The sequence below is a fragment of the Emys orbicularis genome, chromosome 23 (assembly GCF_028017835.1).
Source record: "Emys orbicularis isolate rEmyOrb1 chromosome 23, rEmyOrb1.hap1, whole genome shotgun sequence".
In the NCBI taxonomy this organism is placed as follows: domain Eukaryota; kingdom Metazoa; phylum Chordata; order Testudines; family Emydidae; genus Emys; species Emys orbicularis.
The window spans coordinates 277355-299742 of record NC_088705.1 but is presented as its reverse complement, the minus strand read 5'-3'; positions in this window follow the sequence as shown (position 1 = coordinate 299742).

Genomic DNA, 22388 nt, shown 5'->3' with positions numbered 1-22388 from the left:
TAGTGGCCAGTCAGGGAAATGCACATAGCATGTTTCCCTTGGCAGGCACAGAAGTGACACCCAGTGGCCAGTCAAGGTAATGCATGGGGGAGGGTCTCCCATGGAGCAGCAGTGACACCCGGTAGCTAGTCAGGGAAATGCAGAGAGTATGTCTCCCTTGGAGGAACAGTGACACCCAGTGGCCAATCAGGGTATTGCACAGAGTATGTTTCCCTTGGCATAGCAGTGACACCTGGTGGCCAGTTGGGGTAATGCACAGAAGGTGTTTTCTCTTGGAGCAGCAGTGACACCCGGTGGCCAGTCAGGGAAATGCACTGGGGGTCTCCCATGGAGCAGCAGTGACACCCAGTGACCAGTTGGGGTAATGCAGAGTGGCCAGCAGGTGTGGCATCAGCCTCTTGCTGTTTGCTGGGGAGGGGTGAGGTGGGCTGGAGAAAAAATTGAGGGGCTGCGCCCCCCTCATCATCTGTCTCCACCCGCATTGGGGCCATGCCTCTGCTCCTCAGTTAAAGGCCAGGCTCATCTCCTCTCCCCCCTGGCCAGGGTTTACAGCAATATCACTTTTATTGGACTAAATCCTATTTATTTATATGGACTTAAAATAAAATAGTAATCTAAATCTGTCCAAATGTTAGTATTAAATCCCAAATCCTCTTAAATAGCCCATCAGAAACCAAAATTTGAAACTGTAAACAATGCTTAATTTAAAACCCAAACATTAAGAAAAGCTGATTTTGTTTTTAAAAACAAAAATTAACAAATGTCATAAATTATCAGAAAAGAGTGCTACTACAGGATGATAAAATAACATAAAATAAATAAGCCCTAGTATTAAAACCACCTATAAAGCAATTGAATTGTTGAATACTGGCCAAATCTGTATAAAATATGCAGAACTATGTCAAAACTGGTATTGCATGTCAGACATTCCAATCCAGCAAAAGTCAATTAAAAGCTCCACTTCAACTAAAAAAAACCCAAACCAAACCAATAAACCAAAACAGTCAGCCTTAAACAAACCTGCACATAAGCGAAATTAAACCTGTACCAACATTGGAACAAACTATGTAATTTTCTAATTCTAACTTCTTGTTTCACCCATGTGGGAAAGTGTTTTGTAGCCCCAGTAACCGTGCTGGCATGCCAGCATTTATTTCACTAAATAAGGTTTTTACCAAATATAAATTGCCCTTAAAATTGTCTAACAGAAATTCTAATTGTATCTTTGCAATAATATCCCAAGTATGCAAGTACGTCCCCTCAGAACAGCACGACATTCCTCAACTGCTAACCCAAGTGAATAAGTGATATGCTTCTGCTAGAATCCTAGAGATGCATTTGCAAACCCTGGGGCCTGAAGCTGATGGGAGAAAGGTAAGTGAGCAAGCTCAGAGCTCTCCGACGTCACCTGCTGGAGAGCAGAGGGAATTGACTGAGCGACGTACTAGCTAATTTAAATATCAATGTTGTTCTCTGGTGGCAGGCTTCCACTGGAGAGCAAGAGGAGTTGACTGAGGGTGGCATATCTTATTTGAATATTAAAAGCTAGCAGTTTGGGGACACTGGTGTCAAATTTGAGTAAGTTTTGGGGTTGGGACCCATATTTTTAGTGTAGCTTATTGGTAGCCTGCCACTGACTGGGGGTGTGGTCACCTTGAGCTGGAAGCCTGTTGCCCGACGTGATGAAGGAGCGCCGGGCACTTTGAATAAGCTAGAGAACAGAGATTACACAAGATTACACAAATTTGGTGTTGTGCCAAAATTATGTTTCCTGGCGGTTTTGAGACTAAACCGCTGAGTTTTTTCTTCTTCTCTTAACTAAGCTGTTGCCTGGCTTTGTTGTGGGGTGTTATTGCCCACGTCTTAGGCGCGCTATCGTGACGGTGGCTCTGGGTGACTCACCACGGAACGGAAGAGCATGGGGGAGCAGTTGAGGCGTGCGGCAGTGCCTGGATTGGAAGGCAGCATGGGCCCATCTAGTGCCCGCTGGTGAGTGTGGGAAGAGCTGCTACGTTACGGGGGTGGGTGGGGTGGGCCGCTCGCTGTCTGGCAACTTGAGAAGAGCTGTGGTGCCAGCCTGCCCGGCGTTTTCTGACAGCTGATCTCCCAGTGGGCCTAGTGAGGTGAGGTTTTCTGAAACCTGATCTCCTACCGGGCCCTCACTAAGTGACGTTTTCTGACAGAGCTAATCTCCCATTGGTGACGCTTTCTGAAAGCAATGCTGGACGGAGCCGTCAGGGCCTTGTGCAGTCAGAGCTCAGCGAATGCCCACAAGAAACAGGTCGAGGCCAAGTGGCGCCGATTCCGGCTGCCCGGGCGGAGGAACGGAGACCCCCAGCAGCAGGCACTGCCGTCCTGCCTGGCAAAAAGCCGCAGGGGGGTGTTCACAGGTTGCGCCCACTTGCGCGCGCCGGTGTTTTCTGGCAGCCAATGGGCTGTCGCTAGGTGACGTTTTCTGACCAAGCTGGCAGCCAATGTGCTGTCACTGCCTGGGGGTGGAGATCGCTGCTGCAGGCACTGTGGCTCAGAAACTCCTCGAAGCCCTGGGACCGTTTGGAGTCGCTGAAGAGAGGCAGGAAATCGCCAGGCTGGAGTGCAAGGATCCTGTGAGCAGCGAACCAGCCACAGGCCTGTGGGCGCAGCCGCTGGTGCTGGGGGTTGGACTGAACTCCCTGCTTTGCGGTGGGCGCTGCCAGCGAACGCGCGCAATGTTTGTAGCTGCAGAATCCGTTTCTGTGTGTGTGAGCGAAGTCCCTGTAGCTGGGCGGCCTGTACGAAGCAGGATTCCTGGGGGTTTGCACAGTGTGGGAGTTGGTGGGGGGAGGGTGTCAAGCTTAGCGGGGTTGGGCTCAGAGCTTGCGGTTAGGGTTGGGGGGAGGATTGGGCTATGGTTTGGGTTAAGGGGTTTAGAGTTGGGGACCAGGGTGAGCAGTTTTTGGTGCAATTTGGGCTCCGGTTTGGGGGGGGGGGTTAAAACTTTGGGTTGGGGGTTAGATTTTGGCAGGAGGGTTTGGCCAGCAGCAGCATAGAAGTACGGGTGGCAATGGGGTGCCAACCAATAGTGATTCATAAGTAGGTTTTTTTAGATCGTTTTTGTGTCAGTGGCACCCTAGAGAGGGGGTAGGATCATGTTTGCTACAGGGGTCTATTTGTAATGACGTGGGCCTGTGGGGTCCCCAAGCCATCAATGGCTGTTTGGAACTCCTGGGTCCACCTGCAGCGGCTGGGAGCTCTGGGTTCCATACGCAGTGGTGTAGGCCTGTGGGGTTCCCCCGCTGCCTGCAGCAGCTGAAGCTGTGGGGCCCTGCCCCTGCCCACAGTGGCTGGGCGCTCCTGGGTCCCGCTGCGACATGTGGCAAATGGGAGCTCTAGGGTCCGCCTGTGATGGCTGGGAGCTATGGGGTCCATCTGCAATGGCATGGGGCTGCAGAACTCCAGTCTGCCTGCGGTGGCTGGGAGCTCTGGGGTCCATCTGTTGTGGCATGGGCCTGTGGGAGTTCCCCCCCCACCCATGGCTGCTGAGAGCTGAAGGGGGCCCCTGCCGCCACCGGTGGCTGATAACTACGGGGCCCCCAGCGGCTGACAGTTCCAGTGTCGCTGCCCCAGGGCTGAGGCGGAAAATGTCACTGAATTCTGTGACTTCCGTGATATAATCTTAGCTTTAATCATTGTTGACTCTCTCTCTTAATCTAGGTCTGCTCTAGTGTGGGTGAGGCAGGGAAGATAGAAGTTCACACCCCAGCACAAGTTCAGGAAGCGATGGCTCTTGGGTTATTTGCTGTGCTTGCAGAGGACTTGTCCAGGCCAGTGGAGCAGCCCAGCCCGATGAGGGGCTGGAAGAAGAGGACCTGAGCTGCCTAGACATCCTACTTAGCAGGAGCTGAGTAGCCAGAGAGTTCTGTCTGGTGATGGAGGAGGAGCAGCTGTGTATTTTGCTGAAATGGTGTCTCTTTATCCAGTGTCTGAGTAGCAAGGTGCCTCCCTGAGAGCAGAGAGATTCTTCTTGTTTGCATGGGATGGGTCCTGGGGAGGTTGGAGCCCTGCATTTGGCTGTTAATGGGCTAGGAGCATCACCCTGCTCCCCAAGACTGAATGTGAAGGAGGAAAACCTGCCTGCAACTCGGGACCCTCTGTTATTCCTTGTCTGTCCTTCCAAGTCACTGGGTGTGAGTCACTGGACACAATATCGAGTACAGCCAAAGAAAACCATCTTCTGGTTCTTCAGAGGACCTGAGCATCCTGGCCAGGCATGGGCTGGGATGGCGGTAGGGAGAGACCTGCAGGACTGTAGTCTCTTACCAGAGCTGATCACTTCAAGCACTGGCTAGGCTGGATGGGACTAGGGAAGGGGGCTCCAGGAAGCAGAAGCCAGATGACCTGATTGCCCATGTCTGTCCTCCACACGCCAGTACTGGCCTACGTTCTCTTTTCAGTTCCTAATGACATTGGGCAGATGAGAGAATGGCCAACCTGGAGGAGAGACCAGGAGAAGAAGCAACCACCCTGAGCCCATTCAGAGGAATGGAAACCAGACAGTGAGCTGTGGAGTAGGTGCAAATGGAAATTTACTTAAACTAAGTATTGAAAGAGTGCTGCAAACACTCTTGTCTATGGAGAGAAACGTGTTATGTTAGCATGGGGTGGGTCCATGAGAAAAAAGTCGTTGAATATAACTGGGGCATGTGAAGGTTGGGGAAGCCCTTGCTTCCCACTTGGAGTTGTCAGGGCCCTGGGAACAGAAAGCATTAGTTTTCTTGAATTATGGTTATCTTCCAGGAGGGCAAATTGCCTGTAACCAGAGATGCTCAGGCCTCAACTCTCTGCCTTCCACATCACTGGGTGTGAATAACTGGTCATTGCACTCTGCTCCTTGTCTGTACTGACTCTAGCGCCTTTCAGAGGACATGAGCATTCTGGTTAGGTACAGACCTCTTTGGGATAAAGGCAAGGGGAAGGGACAATAGTCTGCTGTGCAGTGTGATTGCTTTGGGTGCAGGAGCAGCCAGATGCCTCTTCAGTTAGCTGTTACTGTCTCAAGGGGTGTAGAAAAAATCCCTCTGAAATAGCAAGAGCCAGAGCTAAATACCATTGCTGTCTCTGCCACTAACTTTTTCTTCTTGGGTTGTGTTTTCTGCAAGGGAACACTTGTAGCAGAGTAGTTCAGCTCCGTCCTGAGGTGGAGAGCAAAACTAGCCTGGCCTCAAGACAGGGGCCAGGCAAGACCAGCGGGGAGCAAAGCAGCTGTTGTTGTCACTAAGATAAGTGTTTGTCTCCTAAAGGCTCTGGTGACAGCTCAGATGACTAGAGAGAGTACTTCCCTTTGGCTGGGGCTAATATCCAATAAAAGGTTCCCAACTAGCTCTAGGGGGAGGTGGAGAATTTCTCCATCTTGAGAGCTGCTGATCTTCCTTGGCAACATCTAATGCAGGGGTCGGCAACCTTTCAGAAGTGATGTGCCGAGTCTTTATTTAGTCTTTATTTATTTAATTTAAGGTTTCGCGTGCCAATAATACATTTTAACATTTTTAGAAGGTCTATTTCTATAATATATAACTAAACTATTGTTGTATGTAAAGTAAATAAGGTTTTTAAAATGTTTAAGAAGCTTCATTTAAAATTAAATTAAAATGCAGAGCCCCCCGGATCGGTGGCCAGGACCCAGGCAGTGAAAATCAGCTCGCGTGCTGCCTTCAGCACGTGTGCCATAGGTTGCCTACCCCTGATCTAATGTGTATTTCTAGTGCAGCTCCCCACCGGGCCCTGATACCTCATGGGAGTTGTCTTCTCTGGCCTGTGTTTCTAGATTGTGGTGACCTGGGCACTGCTTGGTGCAGCTGGATGTCTGTTCAGTGATTGATCGGTAGGGTGTTTTGTGTGTGTGTGTGCGCGGGGGTGGGGTGGGGGGTGAGGTTGTAACTTTGCTTTTGCAAAGACTCCAGTCAGGCCTAAAAATTTGTTCCCTAGAAGTTACCCTAGGCTCCTCCCATCCCATCCCTGTTGCAGCAGCCTAGTCCCCAGTAGGAAAAATTAGCTTAATGAATACTTGACTTTAAGTGAATTTTGTGTGGTGGCTACAGTAGAAACTCTAGACTTACGAACACCAGAGTTACATACTGACACGTCAAACACACACCTCATTTGGAACAGGAAATATGTAATCAGGCAGCAGCAGAGATTTAAAAAAAAGGCAAATAGAGTACAGTAGTGTATTAAATGTAAACTATTTTTTAAAAAGGGGAAGTTTAAAAAAAGGTTTGACAAGGTAAGGAAACTGTTTCTGTGCTTGTTTTCATTTAAATTAATGTAAGCAGAGTCAGGATAAGCTCTACCCTGACATCTGGTGGTGAATTATGGTGAGGGTGGAAAAGAACTTCAGGGGCTGATCTTGTTTGCATAGGCACACCCACCCGCCTAGCCTGGGACAACAACAACTGAAAGTGGTTACTTTGGCTGGTGTGGGATCCCCAATTTCTCTGTTTTTGGGGCAGGAAGAATAAAGTGTTGTTACCCTGATTCTGTGAATCAACGCCAGTGGAACTGTTGTATGACAGAGGGACTCACCAGTAACTAAGTAGCACTCGCTAGACAAGGGGCATGGGTTACAAAACCCAGTGAATTGAGAGAGGTTAGGGACAGGTATGTGTGCCTGATGGTATGGGCTCCTTTTGAGGGCCTGGAACACCAATTGCACTATTCCCTCTTTCCACTGTTGAATAGCAGAGCTAAGTTTGCTTCCATTAGGAGTCTAGCTAGAAGTTGCTGAACTGTATTCACTTTGGGCCAATGGTGCACTAGTACTGGGGCTCCCCTACTACAAGCTGAAATCACTAAAAGAGCTAAAATTGCTGAGCTGAGATCACTAAGTGCTGTGTTAACCACTGGGGGAGCCTGAAGAGCAGCTGGCAGAGCCGAGCAGTTTGTGGGACGGTTGGAGTGGTCCATGGAACAGCGAGCGGCGCGGCGCAGAGCGGAGCTGAGCCATTTGCGGGGGCAGCTGGAGTGGTTCATGGGACGTCTGGTGGAGTGGAGCGGCTGGCAGAGCTGAGCAGTTTGTGGGACGGTTGGAGCAGCCCACGGAACAGGGAGCAGAGCAGAGCGGAGCAGTTTGCGGGGACGGCTGGAGGAGCGGAGCAGAGTGGCGTGGCGCGGCGCGGCTGGTAGAGCGGAGCCATTCGTGGTAAAGGCTGCAGCAGAACTCCACGGAGAGGTGGGGCAGTCGGCCTCGGACCACGTAAGGTGCCCCATAATATCCCGTGTGCCCCCGCCATTTCCGCCCAGGCTGGGGGTAAAACTCTGCAGATAAACTTTTGAACTCTGGGGCGGCACTGACCAGGGACAGAGACTTTGGGGTGATTGGACTTAAGACCCTGAGGGGAAAAGGTGTGACGATGCGGTTCTGGCGGAACCCAACTGAGAGTGCCAACTCAGGACAAATTGCTCAAATAGGGCAGTTACAGCCCAAGGCTGGGGTTTTTTCCACCTCTACGACAAACCAAACCAGCCAGACTAAGAGGACTTCGGTCTCACCCCACTGGCTAACCGCAAGTCTCACAAGCAATCTCCTTAGGCACTCCAGTTTCCCAGTATTACCACCAGTGCCACTCGTTATGGGGACAAATGGTTATGAAAACCAATACCCCAGTAAAAGAAAAAGGTTCTCCTGATCCCAAAGGACCAAGCCCCAGACCCAGGTCAATATACAAATCAGATCTTACCCACAAATCACGCTGTTGCCAATCCTTTAGAACCTAAAATCTAAAGGTTTATTCATAAAAGGAAAAAGATAGAGATGAGAGTTAGAATTGGTTAAATGGAATCAATTACATACAGTAATGGCAAAGTTCTTGGTTCAGGCTTGCAGCAGCGATAGAATAAACTGCAGGTTCAAATCAAGTCTCTGGAATACATCCCCCGCTGGGATGGGTCCTCAGTCCTTTGTTCAAAGCTTCAGCTTGCAGCAAAGTTCCTCCAGAGGTATGAAGCAGGATTGAAGACCAGATGGAGATGAGGAATCAGCCTTATATAGTCTTTTCCAGGTGTAAGAACACCTCTTTGTTCTCACTGTGGAAAATTACAGCAAAATGGAGCCTGGAGTCACATGGGCCAGTCCCTGCATACTTTGCTGAGTCTGAAGGCATATTGGCCTTCTCTCAATGGGTCCATTGTATAGCTGATGGTCCTTAATGGGCCATCAAGCAGGCTAGGCAGAGCTAATCCCAGCTTGTCTGGGATGTCACCCAGAAGCATAGCATAAGTTTGCCATACAGACAGTATAGAGCCAATATTCATAACTTCAACTACAAAACTGATACACCCATATAGACAGCATAATCATAACCAGTAAACCATAACCTTGTCTTAGACACCCCATTTGACCCCCTTTATACAAGATTTGGGTGCCACTACAGGACCTTGGTTGCAACAATGATCTATATGGTCCCAGTTTATGTCAATAACGTCACAAAAGGACACTGCCAAACTTACTTGCAGGTGGGTCTTTTGCTCATGGTTTGTGTTATGAATCCTGTTTGTGGTGTTTCCCCAACATAATGCCGCACTGTTTCCCTCCTTTATTAAAAGGCTTTTGCTACTCTCAGACTCCGTGCTTGCGAGAGGGGAAGTATTGCCTCCTAGAGGCACCCGGGGAATGGTATGTAATTGTCCCAGGTCACTGGGTGGGGGCTCGAGCCGGTTTTGCGTTGCGTTATTGAAACGGAACCCCTAGATACTGAACCCGGCCCTTGTTGCTGCCAACTCAGAGGGGCAGAAGGGTTACATTAAGATGGTTAAAAGCAGTATTTTTCTTCTGCATAGTAAAGTTTTAAAGCTGTATTCAAACTATGTTCAGTTGTAAACTTTTGGAAGAACAACCATAACATTTTTGTTCAGAGTTATGAACAACCTCCATTCCTGGGGTATTTGTAACCCTGAGGTTCTACTGTAATTGCTGGGGATGGTCTTGTGCCTGCAAACATTCAAAGGATATGCATCTAATGTTACGCACATGCATAAGTGTCTGCAGGATTAGGGCCAGTCCCTCCATGGACTCAGTTACATAAAGGAGACAGACCTTTGCTTCAGAGTTAGACTTTCTCTTCAAGCTCATTTTTAAAAACTCCAGTTTATAAAGTCTGCAGTATAAACAGGTTTTCCAGTGAAATGTTGTTAAATTAGTATTTGATGCTTTTAAGAGTACCAAGAGCAGTAGCCTTGAAAGTGCGAGGAGCATAGGCGTGCGCACGGGGTGTGCCGGGTCTGCCCGCGGCTTTGGATCTGGCCCGCGGGATTTGCCCCCTGTGGTGCTGCAAGCCCCATGTTGCTCTCAGAAGCGGCTGTTGCGGCACCACGTCCCTGGGGCCCGGGGTGGGGGGGCAGAGGGCTCCGTGCGTTGCTCCAGGCACCGCCCCCCGCAGCTCCCATTGGCCGGGAACGGGGAACCGCGGCCAATGGGAGCTTTGGAGAGGTACCTGGAGGTGTGGCAAGGGCAGCGCGCGGAGCCCTGTGCCACCCCCTCCCCAGGGGCCGTGCAGGGACGTGGTGAGCGGTGCGACATGGCGTGGGGCCAGGGCAGACAGGCAGGGAGTGCGGCGCTGCAGGTAAGCGGCGCTGGGCCGGACCCCGAACCCCTCCTGCACCTCGCCCTACAACTCCTTGCCCTGAGCCCCCTGCCTGCACCTCGCACCCCTCCTGCCCCCCACCCCCTTCCCTGAGCCCCCTCCTGCACCCCCATGCACTCCAACTTCCTGCCCTGAGCCCCCGTCACACCCTGCACCTCTCCTGTACCCCAACCCCCTGCCCTAAGCCCCCTGCCTGCACCTCACACCCCAACCCCCTGCCCTGAGCCCCCTGCCCTACCCTACACCCCAACTTCCTGCCCTGAGCTCCCTCCTGCACTCCGCATCCCTCCTGCACTGCAACCCCCTGCCCTGAGCTCCCTCCTGCACTCCACACCCCTCCTGCACCCCAACCCCATTCCCTGAGCCCCCTCATACGCCCTGCACCCCTCCTCTGCCCCAATCCCTTGCCCTGAGCCCCTTCTTGCACACCACACCCCCTCCCACACCCCGCACTCCCTCCCACACCCCAACCTTATGATGTTTGCCTTTAAAAAAATAAATAAATAAAATTCCCTGGGTGCACACCCTAATGAAATGTGCTGCGCATGCCTATGGTGAGGAGTGACATTCACTGCTCCAATGGGAGGTCATTATATGTTATCAGTCAGGCTACATTAGCTGCTCTGGAGGGTTTTTCATGCAGAGATCGAAAGGAAAGAGGCTATAATCATCAGCATTTTACAGATGGGGAAACAAACACACATCACAGTTGCAGTCTTTCTCCAGGGAGTAACGATGTAGTTGTCTTTCGGTTAAAAAACTCATAACAAAACCACAAAAACAAAAAAAGTTTGCATTGGTGGACTATGGAGTCTAGCCACTCCTTATTCACTTTCTCCATACTAGTCATGATTTTATAGACCTCTATCATATCCTCCTTAATCATCTCTTTTCTAAACTGAACAGTGCCAGTATTTTTCATCTCTCCTCCTATGGAAGTTTTTCCATACCCATAATCATTGCTGTTGCCCTTCTCTGCACCTTTTCCAATTCTAATACATCTGTTTTGAGATAGGGCGACCAAAACTGCACGCAGTAGTTAATGTTTGGGCATACCACGGATTCATATAGTGGCATTATGATATTTTCTGTCTCGTCTATCCCTTTACTAATGGTTCCTAACCTTCTGTTAGATCACTGTGCAGTGGCAGTCCAAAACGTATGTGAGGGCCTTCCATTACATACCACAGTTAGCAGTTATGCAATTTTGTATATGAGTTCCTTCAGAACTCTTGGGTGAATACCATCAGAGCCTGGTGACTTATTACTATTTAATTAAATGTAATGAATCAATTTGTTCCAAAACATCCTCTGTTGACACCTCAGTCTGGGACAGTTCCTCAGATTTGTCACCTAGCAGGAATGGCTCAGATGAGGGAATCGCATCCTCTGCAGGGAAGACCAATGCAAATAATTCAATTAGCTTCTCTGCAATGGCCTTGTCTTCCTGGAGCGCTCCTTTAGCACCTTGATCATCCAGTAGCCCTACTGATTGTTTGTCAGGCTTCCTGCTTCTGATATATTTACAATAATTTTGCAGTTAGTTTTTGTCTTTTGCAAGTTGCTCTTCAAATTCTTTTTTGGCCTAGCTAGCTCTACTTTTGTATCGTTAGATCTATAAGAGATCTATATATTATCACAGAGAGGGACTCTACCACTATGCCCCTCATAGCAGTTCTTGCTCACAACTTATCCACTTCTGGAAAGAGACTTCACTATCTTGAAAAAGCTGACAGTGAAGTGTTACAAAGGGACCTCAGAAAACTTGGTGACGGGGCAACAAAATGACAGATAAAGTTCAGTGTTGATTAGCTGTTATCATGCAAGAAAGAAATCTTGGAGTCATAGTGGATAGTTCTTTGCAAACATCTGTTCAGTGTGCAGCAGCACAAAAAAGCTAACTGAGTGTTAGGAACTATTAGGAAAGGGAAAAATAATAAAACAGAAAATACCTTAATGCCACTATGTAAATCTCTGATATGCCCACACCTTGAATACTGCATATAGTTGTAGTTACCCCATATCACAAAAGCTATATTAGAATTGGAAAAAAGTGCAGAGAAGGGCGTCAACCACAATGATTGGAATCACCTTCATGGGAGGAAAGATTAAAAAGCCTAGGACCGGTCAGCTTAGAAAAGAGATGATTAAGGGGGGTTATGATAGAGGTCCATGAAATCAGCAATGGTGTAGAGAAAGTGAATAAGGAAGTGTTCTTTACCCCTCTCCTAACCTACGAACCAGGGGGCCACTCAATGAAATTAATAGGCAGCAGGTTTAAATTAAGCTAAAGAAAGTACTTCTTCACACAACAAACTGTCAAACTGTGAAGCTCATTACCAGGGGATATTGTGAAGGCCAAAAGTACTGGCCACAGTCGTAGACAGGAATGTTGGACTAGATGGACCATTGGTCTGACCCAGTATGAGTGTGCTTATTGTCTAATCCCCCTGGAACTCCCCCCTACAGCCCAGATGTAGGTATCTGCATCCTTCCCCAAAGCCCCTTGTATCCCCAAAACCCCTCCCAGACACTGAGCCCCCAAATCCTTGTACACCTGGTGCCTGCCCCTACTCCTCATGGCAACCCAAGGCAGAGAAAGCTGACATCATGTGGAGAGCCTGCAACTCAGCCAAGTAATGGATAAGGACCCCGCGGTCTCCCATGCTCCAGGCAGGATCCATCTGCTCTGGGTGAGAATCCACATCACTTGTCATGCTCAGTGGCATGCACCCTCTTCTCCTGGGCCCCCTCGGTCTCTCATGGGGCTGAGCAGGATCTATCTGCCTATGGGCATGGTCTCTGCCTTACTGGGAAGGATGTGTACTGCCTGCCAGGCTCAGGGGGCCGCTCCTTCCAGCCCCCCATCTTTGTAGAGAGTTTGGGCTTAGAAGAAGAGGGGCTGGTACTAGAGCTGCCCAGACCCATACTATCACCCCCAGATCCATTACTGCAGCACCCAAAAGCCTCATTCAAGGTCCGGGTCTCATTGTGCTGAGCACTGCATGGACAATCAGAGAGACAGAGGGATGCATATGGAGATGAGTGTGTAAGGCATGTGGCTGGATGGAGCAATGTATATGGCATACAGGGGGATGCATGGATGGCTGAAGGGTTGGACAGGGCTGAAGGGATGGATGGGGATGTCACAGGCTGCTAAGTTGGTGGGTTCAGCTCATGGCTGCTGGCCCTGTCACCTCCGGGGTGACACTGTTTCCTGCACCATCCACCCAGCAGAACCTGCCCCTGGGTGTGCTACATGCAGTGCGCAACCTGCTGCTCAGGGATATACAAGCATGCGGTCTTCTGGCTGCTGAACCAGCTGCTCCAAAGCCTGCCGCAGGTCTCACCTTCCTTGGGCAGCAAGACTCTGGCCAGGGGGTGTCCCTCAAACCTCCTCACATCCTGTACCCAGAGCAGCCTACTAAGCACAGAGACTGAGGCTAACAAACCCCACCTGCCCCCGCCCGCCTCCAGCTGGAGCTGCAGCCCAGGGCCCAGCTGAGCCAGGCAGCCAGTGACCCAAACAGGTGGGGCCCCTGGTGTCTCAGGAGTGGGAAATGTGCCACCATCTTCTCTGTAGCACCATGGCACTGTTACACCATAGTGACTACCTGCAGGGCACAAAACTGGCTCAATGGGGTGGACAAAGCTGGGCCGGGGCTGTAGCATCACAAACTGCTCGATGTCCCAATTTCCTACTACTAGGAGTTACTGACACCTAGATTTTTTTTTTTTTTTTTTTTTGGCTGTCCTGCCACATTTGCTACACCCACAATTTCCCATTCCTGGGTCTAGGGGTAGGGAGTTGTGACAGATGGGTTGGACCATGTCAGAGTTTTGACTTCTGTGAAATCTTTATTTTAAATTGGGACACTCATAAAATGAGATTTTTCTAATTTAATACGTATGTGTTCTAAATGAGCAAGATCCTTTTACTTGTGTCCAAATTTTAAAGAGATTTCACAGGAGTAGCAAACTGTGACAGGAGGAAAAACTGTCTGCCCCTCCCCTGGTTCAGAGGTAGCCATTTGTGACAACCAGCAATTCAGGTACCAGTGAAGTCATAGGATCATAAATAATTTCCTTAAGATTTGTTTTTAATAATGTATTAAATATGGTAAATACAACATCACAATAAAAACAAAGGAAGGGTTAAGGTTTGGGCAGTGGGCTGGGTTCCCCCCCTTGGGGGAGTGACCCCAGGTGGGGCAGGGGATGACCTGTGTGTAGACCTCCCCCACACCATTTGGGCAGTGACTTCTGGTGGCCAGGTGTGGCACTGCCCTGTGTGTAACTCCACCAATTGAAGCACTGACACCCCCCCACCACCATTGTGTCAGTGGCCCCTCTGCAGGGCAGGGCTGGGGAAAGTGGGTCGCTGTGGAGCTGGGCTGGGGGGTCCCAAGGAGCTGTGTGAAGGGAGGAGTCCCAGGGGCCTGGTCTCTCTCTCTCTCCAGGGATCAGCAATGTGTCCATGGTAAAAATTTTGTGGCCCATGGTAATTTGTCAAGAAATGTTGAATGACTGAATGACATAACGCCCCCAATCTCCGTCACTAAGTACGGTAATTTTGTCAAGTGTCCGTTGCACAGCTTGGTGGTGCCGACCCTGTCTCTCTCCCCACTGGCCAAGTCTCTGTCTGCACTAGAAGCAGCCGGGTCCGGCCCTGCCTCCGGCCTGGGAGAGGGACCCACTGCCAAGATGCTGGGGCTTGTGTCGTTATGGACCCGTTCCAAGTGTGGGCCCAGTGCGATGGCACCATTGGCGCTGTAGTAAACCCGGTACTGAGAGCGACGCATGAGGACAGCTGGTCATCTCTATGGCTGCCAGCTTGGGTGTATCCTGGGAGTTGGTGCCTCCTCTGCCCATTCCCCAGGTGCTGGGGAAGGTCCTAGGCCTGGAAACACCCACTGACTGCATGAGTGTGTAGCCCTGCTTGAGTGCACCAGTGTTTGACTGAGCCAGGGCCAAAATCTTTATGGGGCCAGTCATGTAAAGGACAAATTTCTGCCTATGTAGATCAGAGCTCTTTGGAATCACTGAACAGAAAGTCTGCAGCAGAATCAAGTTTTCCAGTAACTGTTAATTAGTATTTAATGCTTCTAACTGCACCAAGGCAGCTAGCCTTCAAAGGTGTGTGCGCGCGGGAATTGGGGTCATGTGCTAGCATAATCAAAATGGCTGCCCCTGTGGAGGGCTTTTCATTCACAGATTCAAAGGAAAGTGTGTTGTCATCCCCATATTACAAATTAGGAAACAGAGACTCTTTTCCACTAGCTATTTACTAGTAGGTTGTGTGTGAGATGGAGGTTTTACGGAGCAGGTAGCTACTTCACTGCCTCATGCTGTTTGCTTTTCTTTTTCAATAGCCTTATTCCTGTGGCAAAGCTTACAACTGCTCTATAAGAACATACAGTCACTTGTTTCATCGTGAATATATAAATATGCAGCGAAAAATCCTCATTATTCAGGATAATGTAGAAAGTGAAGACGCTGGCTTTGATTGTTAATTATTCATGCCCCAATTAATAAAACTTTCAGGGAAGCTCCAAGTTATTAATCAATTGTTTATAAAATGCATGTCAAATGTAACTTGTTTTCAAGCAATAACCAAAGCTCTTTAATGTTTGTAAATCTCAAACAGTAATTATCCTATATTTAACTGGCATCCAATGTGGAGCTTTGTGGTGGGGTGTCCACCCCACCCAGGCCTGGAAGGGATTTAGGTGACTAGCCAGGTCTATTAACTCCACAGGCTGCACCTGGAGGAAGAGCCAGGGAGCAGGAAATTGATTGCAAGCAGGCTCAGCTGGGCAGGGCCTATAAAGCTGGCAACAGGCAGCGGTTGACTCCTTGGGAAGAGAGAGGAGTGTTTGGAGGCTACTGGGTAAGGAGCGTTGCTAGTAGGGAGGAGAGCGTGGAACTGGTACTCCCAGGGTGGGGGGCAGGAATTGTAGAAAGCAGTCTAGGGAAAGAACAGTGAGGGCTGGGAGAGTAAAGCCCAGAACTGCTGGGTTGAAGGTCCCTGGACTGGAACCTGGACTAGAGGGTAGACCCAGGTTCCCCTACTGTCTGCTGGGGAAGTGGCACCATCAGGGCAGTACAGGAGATGATTGCCTGAGGCTGTTTGCATAGAAGGACTTACTGTGGAAGGGGGAAACATGGATGATGACCTAGCTGGAGGGGGGAGGGACTGTTAGGAAGCTTCCCCCATGCAGAGTGTGGCTGACCCCTAGCCTCTCCCATTCAGTCAGGCAGATCTGCCCCTGCACCCCCATGTGTCTGCATCCCTACTCAGACACCCACTCCCCCATCCCCTGTGTCCTTGCACCCCTGTCCACATGTCACTCACCCCCACTCTCACATCTACTCCCCCCATTGGGCCCTGCACTTTCCCCCCCTGTCCCCATGTGTCTCTGTGCACCCGCTCAGCTCTGCGCTTCCCTTCCCCTCTGCCCATGTGGCCCTGCACCTCCACTCCCATTCAGCCCCTGCCCCTGTCTGTCCTCCCCCACTAGCCCTTAGGGTCTATGGGGAGACAGACAGGGTCACCTATCTCCTGACTTGGCCCAATAGGCACTGTGAAAAAGGCAGGCCGTTTCTCTTCCCTAGCTGGCTGGGAGCTGCTGCTCTGATCTACTGCCACAGAGCCCTCTGGTGGGGGGAAAAGGTGGAACTGCAGCAACTTTCAAGCAGAAGTTTTTTTTTCTGTGCAAAAAATTAAAAGTATGTGCAGCTCATTAATTATGAACATGCACAGGGGCACAGAATTCCCCCAGGAGTAACATAGCATCCTCATAGCATCCATGTCACCTTCAGCCAAAGACCACACCCCACCCCGAGGGAGCAAAAAGCCTGCGTGACCTCAACACACCCAAGACAGGAAGAGATTCACTCCCGCTCACACCAAGCCCAGCCAAAGTGGGAGCGTGCACCCTCTTCCCAGACGCAGGGTCCTCAGGGCTCATTGATGGAGAAGTTTGATAGGCAGTGGGGGGCCCAGGAAGCACTGGCTCAGGTGTGCTTTCCATTTCACAACGGGACTGGACTCTGACCCTCAAACTTCTTTTCCCTTGGTTCTAAACACAACCCCAGAAGAAATGTGAAAGTTATCATTGGAGTTTGCAATGCTGTGAAGGCTCTTGACCACAATCCCCTTTCCCATTACACCGTTAGGTACACCACAGGTGCAAGGCCTCTGCCACCTCCCCCTGCAAGGGCCTGCACACAGGTATCAGCTCCCTGTGAATGGCCTCTCACTGCTCTCTCAGAGGGCTCTGACTACCCAAGCACTTAATACATAATTTCAGGGAAGCAGACAGGTCCCGTCAACTCTAGATCGCATCCACTAGACTAGAGACAGCAGCAACAATAAGTCACTTCCTTTCATGTCCCTCCACCTGTAAATCTATACCTAACATGACCCATCTAGGCACAGAGCTATTGACACCCAAGTCTGCATCCCCCACAGGTTTCTACACCTGCCCATATCCAATGACGGGAGATAGTAGAAGTGTCTTTGGCTGGTAATTGTCTGGAAGTGTCCCCCTCGTCCCCATAACTAAATGTGAAGGAGGGTGACCTGCGTGCAAGTAGAGATGCTCTGTAGTTTCTGGTCTGTCCTTCCATGTCATCTGGTGAGAGTCACTGGAGACCACATTGTTCTCCAGTTCCATACTCAACCGTTCCTTTCTTCAGAGAACCAGAGCATCCTGGGCAGGCTTGGGTGTCGTGGACTGAGGGTGTGGAGAGACCTGGTTGATTATAGTTCCTTATGAGTGATGAGCATTTTAGGCCTTGGGTAGGCTGGAGAGGTATAGGGAAGGGGGTCCAATGAGCAGCAGCCAGGTGTGTGTGTGTGTGTGTGTGTGTCTGTCTGTCTGTCTGTCTAAGTCTTACAGGCACCAGTGCTTGCCTAACTTACAAGTGTTTTCTCTCTCTCTCTTTTCAGTTCCTATTGATTTTGGGTAGATGAGAGAATGACCAACCTGTGGCAGAGACCAAAAGGAGCAGCCACCCTGAGACCATCCGGGGAGATGGAAACCAGACAGTGATCTGTGGAGTCAGAGCAAATAGAAATTTGTTTAAGTTAAGTATTGAGGGAGGACTGCAAGAACTCTTGTCAGCATGGGGTGGGTCTCTGAGAAAAGGCCTTTGCATCTATGTGAGGTACGATAAGGTTGGGGGAGTCGTTTGTCCCCTCCCAAGGACTTGTCTGGTGCTATGAAGTCTTCCTGAAGTACGGTAATTATGTGGAGAGCAACTTGCCTGTAACCAGAGATGCTCAGTCCTCAACTCTCTTCCTTCTACATCACTTGGGTGAGCTTCCCTGGTCACGCTACTCTAGTCCTCCTCCCTATCAACTCTGGCTTGCTTCAGAGGATGTGAGCGGGGGCGTAGCCCTTGGCCCGTGTGTCCGCTCACAAGGGTGTACCACCCAGGGCAGGTGGAGGGTCCAAGGCTCAGCACAGCATCCCGGACTGATGTGCTCTGGCCTGGGTTCCTGAGTCCTGCTCCCCGAGGGTTGTGCTGGACCCCGCACCAGGGAGGCTCTTATGGGCGGTGAGCGGTCAAAGGGCAGTAGGGAGCTGAGGAGCAGCCACAGCCCTGGGGCCCCAAGCAGCAGGAGGACAAGATGGGGAAGCTCTGCGGCTGACTGCACTATGACATCAGCTAGTGCAGCAACTGCTTCACCCTGCCCGACTCTGGCTTCTGGCCTCTGACATGGCCATGGGCCAGGGCCTTGGAGGAGAGGAGGCAGGGCTGGCACTTCGCTGAGGAGGAGCGGGGGGGGAACTACAGGAGGGGCAGGGCCTCATGGCAGGGGGGGTTGCAGCTGCCACATATTTGTCTATTCACCACAACCACCACCGGAAGAGGTTGATGCTGTCCCTGGGGTGTTACTGTTCTTCTTTGAGAAACACTCTGTGCATAACCTTGTCTGGCCACTGGGTGTCACTGCTGCTCCATGGAAGAGACAGTCCATGCATTACCTCTGACTAGCCACTGGTGTCACTGCCGGTCCAGGGCAGATGCACTCTGTGCATTTCAGAGTAGCAGCCGTGTTAGTCGTCTGTATCCGCAAAAATAACAGGAGTACAATATATGTTTCACTCTATATGCATCCGAAGAAGTGGGTTGTAGCCCACGAAAGCTTATGCTCTAATAAATTTGTTAGTCTCTAAGGTGCCACAAGTACTCCTGTTATTTTTACTCTGTGCATTATCCTGACTGACCACCAGCTGTCACGGCTGCTCCAGGGGAAATAGTCTGTTCATTATCCTGACTGGCCACTGGGTGTCACTGCTGCTCCAGGGGACACCGGTGCATTACCCTGACTGGCCTCTAAGATAAATGTGTAGTAAAGGCTGAGTACAGACTCCTGCTTCCCTCTAGCTGCAGCTTGTTTTCTAATAAAAGATTTCCTGCTCATTCTGGGTGCAGGGGGAGAATTTCCTCATCTTGGGAGTTTCTGATCTCCCTGGGCAGGGCGAAGCATGTCCTCCTGAGCAGAGGCCTGGAACCAGGAAGGTGACTACAGGTGTTGTTTGTTCTTCCTTCATTACTTCTCTCTAAGGTGTTGGCCAACATGCTCTCTCTCCTTGCCTGTTGGTCTACAGCCTCCCTTCATAGACATGTTCACCTGCATGTGTCCAGTGGTGATTGAGACATAGACATCTATAGCTCTCAGTGCAGATTCTGTGTGTGTGTGTGTGGGGGGGGGGGAACAAGGACTTAAAGCTGCTGCTGCTTCTCACGTGTGCTTCTAGTGCAGTGTGCCTTGATGCAGCAGGGGAATTGTAGTCTCTTACCTTTGTTTGCAGAATGTGCTGCCCTATGTGCTATTTGGAGCCGCTGGAGGTGTGATTAAAAATACATAAATACATCATATTGACAAGTTTGCAAAGACCCACTTGGGTGTTGAAAATGTATTCCCCAGAATGCTTCCCTTCCCCTGTTTCTTCCACCATCCCACCCCTACTGTGTTATGCTTATAAGAAGCACACAGGATCTTTTTCAGGGGAAAAGGCAATATGCCGCATTTATTGGAGATACAATTAGCATATACATTCAATTACAGACATACTGTAGTTACCAGTACAGAGTCCGGAGCAACCTAGTGGCCAGCTAGGTTGATTACGGATAGGAAGGAGCCAGGTTCTGTCAGTTGTGACACGATGCTCCGGGGAAGTCTAGGCAGGACGAACCCAAAATTGCATGGCAAAGCACCCTGTTTATATAGTGATCTAACTTCATTGGGACCAATGAGTTTTGCATCGTTATGCTGTGTGGAAGCAGAGCTGTAATCAATTGCTGTTTGACGAGTGCTTGTTTTCTAAAATTGTTCTTATTGCTTATTTTATTCCTTCATCAGTCTCTTGGGGACTTACCCCATGCTGGTTTTGATCACAGCTATCTTGTCCCAATTGATAGGTGCTTGCCTTATTTTTTAGAGTCGTCAATCTGCGCTCCTTTGACATCTCAATAGGGGCATGTTGTAATCTCCTAGCACCTTTGTCTGTCCTCCCTAGAACATTTGGTCTGGTGATTGCCTTCACACTTATCTTCTAACACACACACTCCTCATTCATGCACAAAACAGGATTGATTTACACAGAATATTTGAACAGGAACATCAAATTGCAATGCAAGAGAAAACAATTATTTACTTATTTCAAAATGCTAATTGTAAACCTACAACAAAGCGGTGACCCTAAAGGTCTATTACTGCCTTGAAATCTGCTTCAGACACAAGATTCTGGCTGGCAGGAGGAGGAGGATGTAATCCTTAACCTTCTACAGATGGGGAAACAAGCACGGTTGAGGCTGAACCATCACACCACGGAACAATACAGACAATTTTAACTACATATAACTCTGAGTTCTTTAGTATCTCAGTCATGCTTATCACACTGGCAGCCTACTCTAAGGAGTAAGGATGTATTCTGATAGGTTGGTAGTGTTTTTTGAAATAAAAATGTGTGGTGGTGGACTATGCATTCTAGCATCTCTAACTCCAACGCACCTTTGCATAACAGTGCCACTTAATCTCTGTAATAATGTATAGAAAGATCTGTTTCTCCATTTGTACCGTCACAGCAGGTTTTTTTACATCACAAACTACTAAACATGTGGGACGAGGGGGCAGGCTACTCCCCTTTCCCTTCACTCTTAACCGCATGTACCATGCTGGAGGGGAGCTATCCCAGGATTTTGGCAGGTACCCTTTAGCCCCATCTCTATGTTGAGATGTCACAGTAGGGGCAAGGCACTAAGCAAGCGGTTGGATCGAGGAGAAAAAGGTATGGAGGTGGCAGGGGTGATGGGAGTGTCTTGTGCTTTCTCCCACTATGGAGTGAGGAGCCAGAAACTTCTAGCTGTCAGGGGGTGGTGAGAAGCACAAGCTGCTATGAGACGTGCCCTCTATATGTGCAACAGCAAGTCACAGAGGGAGCATCCCTGAGCTGTGCTGCCAGTGGGAGCAGCCAACCTCACAGTGAGGGGATGGGTGACCCCTCCCATGAGTGGGGACAGTAGGTGACAGTGGGGCACCCTTAGCCACCCCCCCCCATCAACTTTGCTTTCCCTCCTTGGCTTATGTGCCTCAGTTTCCTCCTCTGAAACCACTTCAACTCTTGCTCCTACCACACCCCCGGCATTCACCCTCCTCCACTCACCTAGATAAAGCCCCCTAATCCCTCTCATTTCCTCCCCCTGGGGCATCTGCACCCCCATCCTCCTCATCCAAAATCTTCTACTCTCCCCTGTCCCCTGCATCCCTCCTGCTCCTGCCCATTCCCATGCCCCCTGAGCCGGTCCTAAAGCAACCTGTCCCCACTTCAACCCAGATTGGCCTAGCCACAACCTGACACCCCAAAACTGCCAGAAGCCCCGAATCCCTCTGCTTATTCCCCATCTCCCACCTGCCCCCCAGCCTCAATTCTCCTCAGGACACACACCTCTCCCCGTAAGACCCCCCACCCTCGGCGCCCATCCACAGCCCCCACTATTGCCATGTGCCCAGCTAAGCCCCGCTGGGGGGGAGGGGGCGGAGGGAAGGAGTGAAGCAGTGGCTTGTGGGAGATGTGGTATACCCCGGCCTACAACTCCTATCAGTCACCGCAGATCCAGCGGCACCGTGGGAGAGGCGGGGTCGGGGCCCAGCGCCCTCTGTTTGGGCGGGAGGCGCTTTTGGCATTACAGCTTCCGTTTGCAGAGCGGGGCCGGAAACGGAAGTTGTTGGAAGAGGAAGTGATATCAGCGGTCTGGACGCCAACCGCGGTACGCCAGGGACTCGGCTTCCGTTCTGCGCCAGTCGCTCCCGTGTCAACACGTCTCAGTCTTCTCGCCACAGTCTTCTCTAGCTCGCCCCCCCCCCCCCGCCCGCACTCCCAGCCCGCCACGACCTCCCCCCGCACCGCAGCCCGCCGCAACCTCCCCCCAGCCCGCCACAGTCTTCTCTAACTCGCCCCCCTAGCCCGCACCCCGTCCGCCCGCACCCCCAGCCCGCCATTACCTCCCCTCCGCACCCCCAGCCCGCCGCAACCTTTCCCAGCTCGCCACAATCCGCTTCCCCGGTCCCCAACCCACCGTACCCTTCCCCAACCCGCCCCCCCCAGCCCACCACGACCTCTAACCCGTCCCCCCGCACCCCAGCCCGCCATGATCTCCTACCCCGCACCCCCAGCCCGCCGCAACCTCCCCCTCGCACCCCCAGCCCGCCACGACCTTCTCTAACCTGCCCCCTGCCCCCGCAACCTTCTCTAA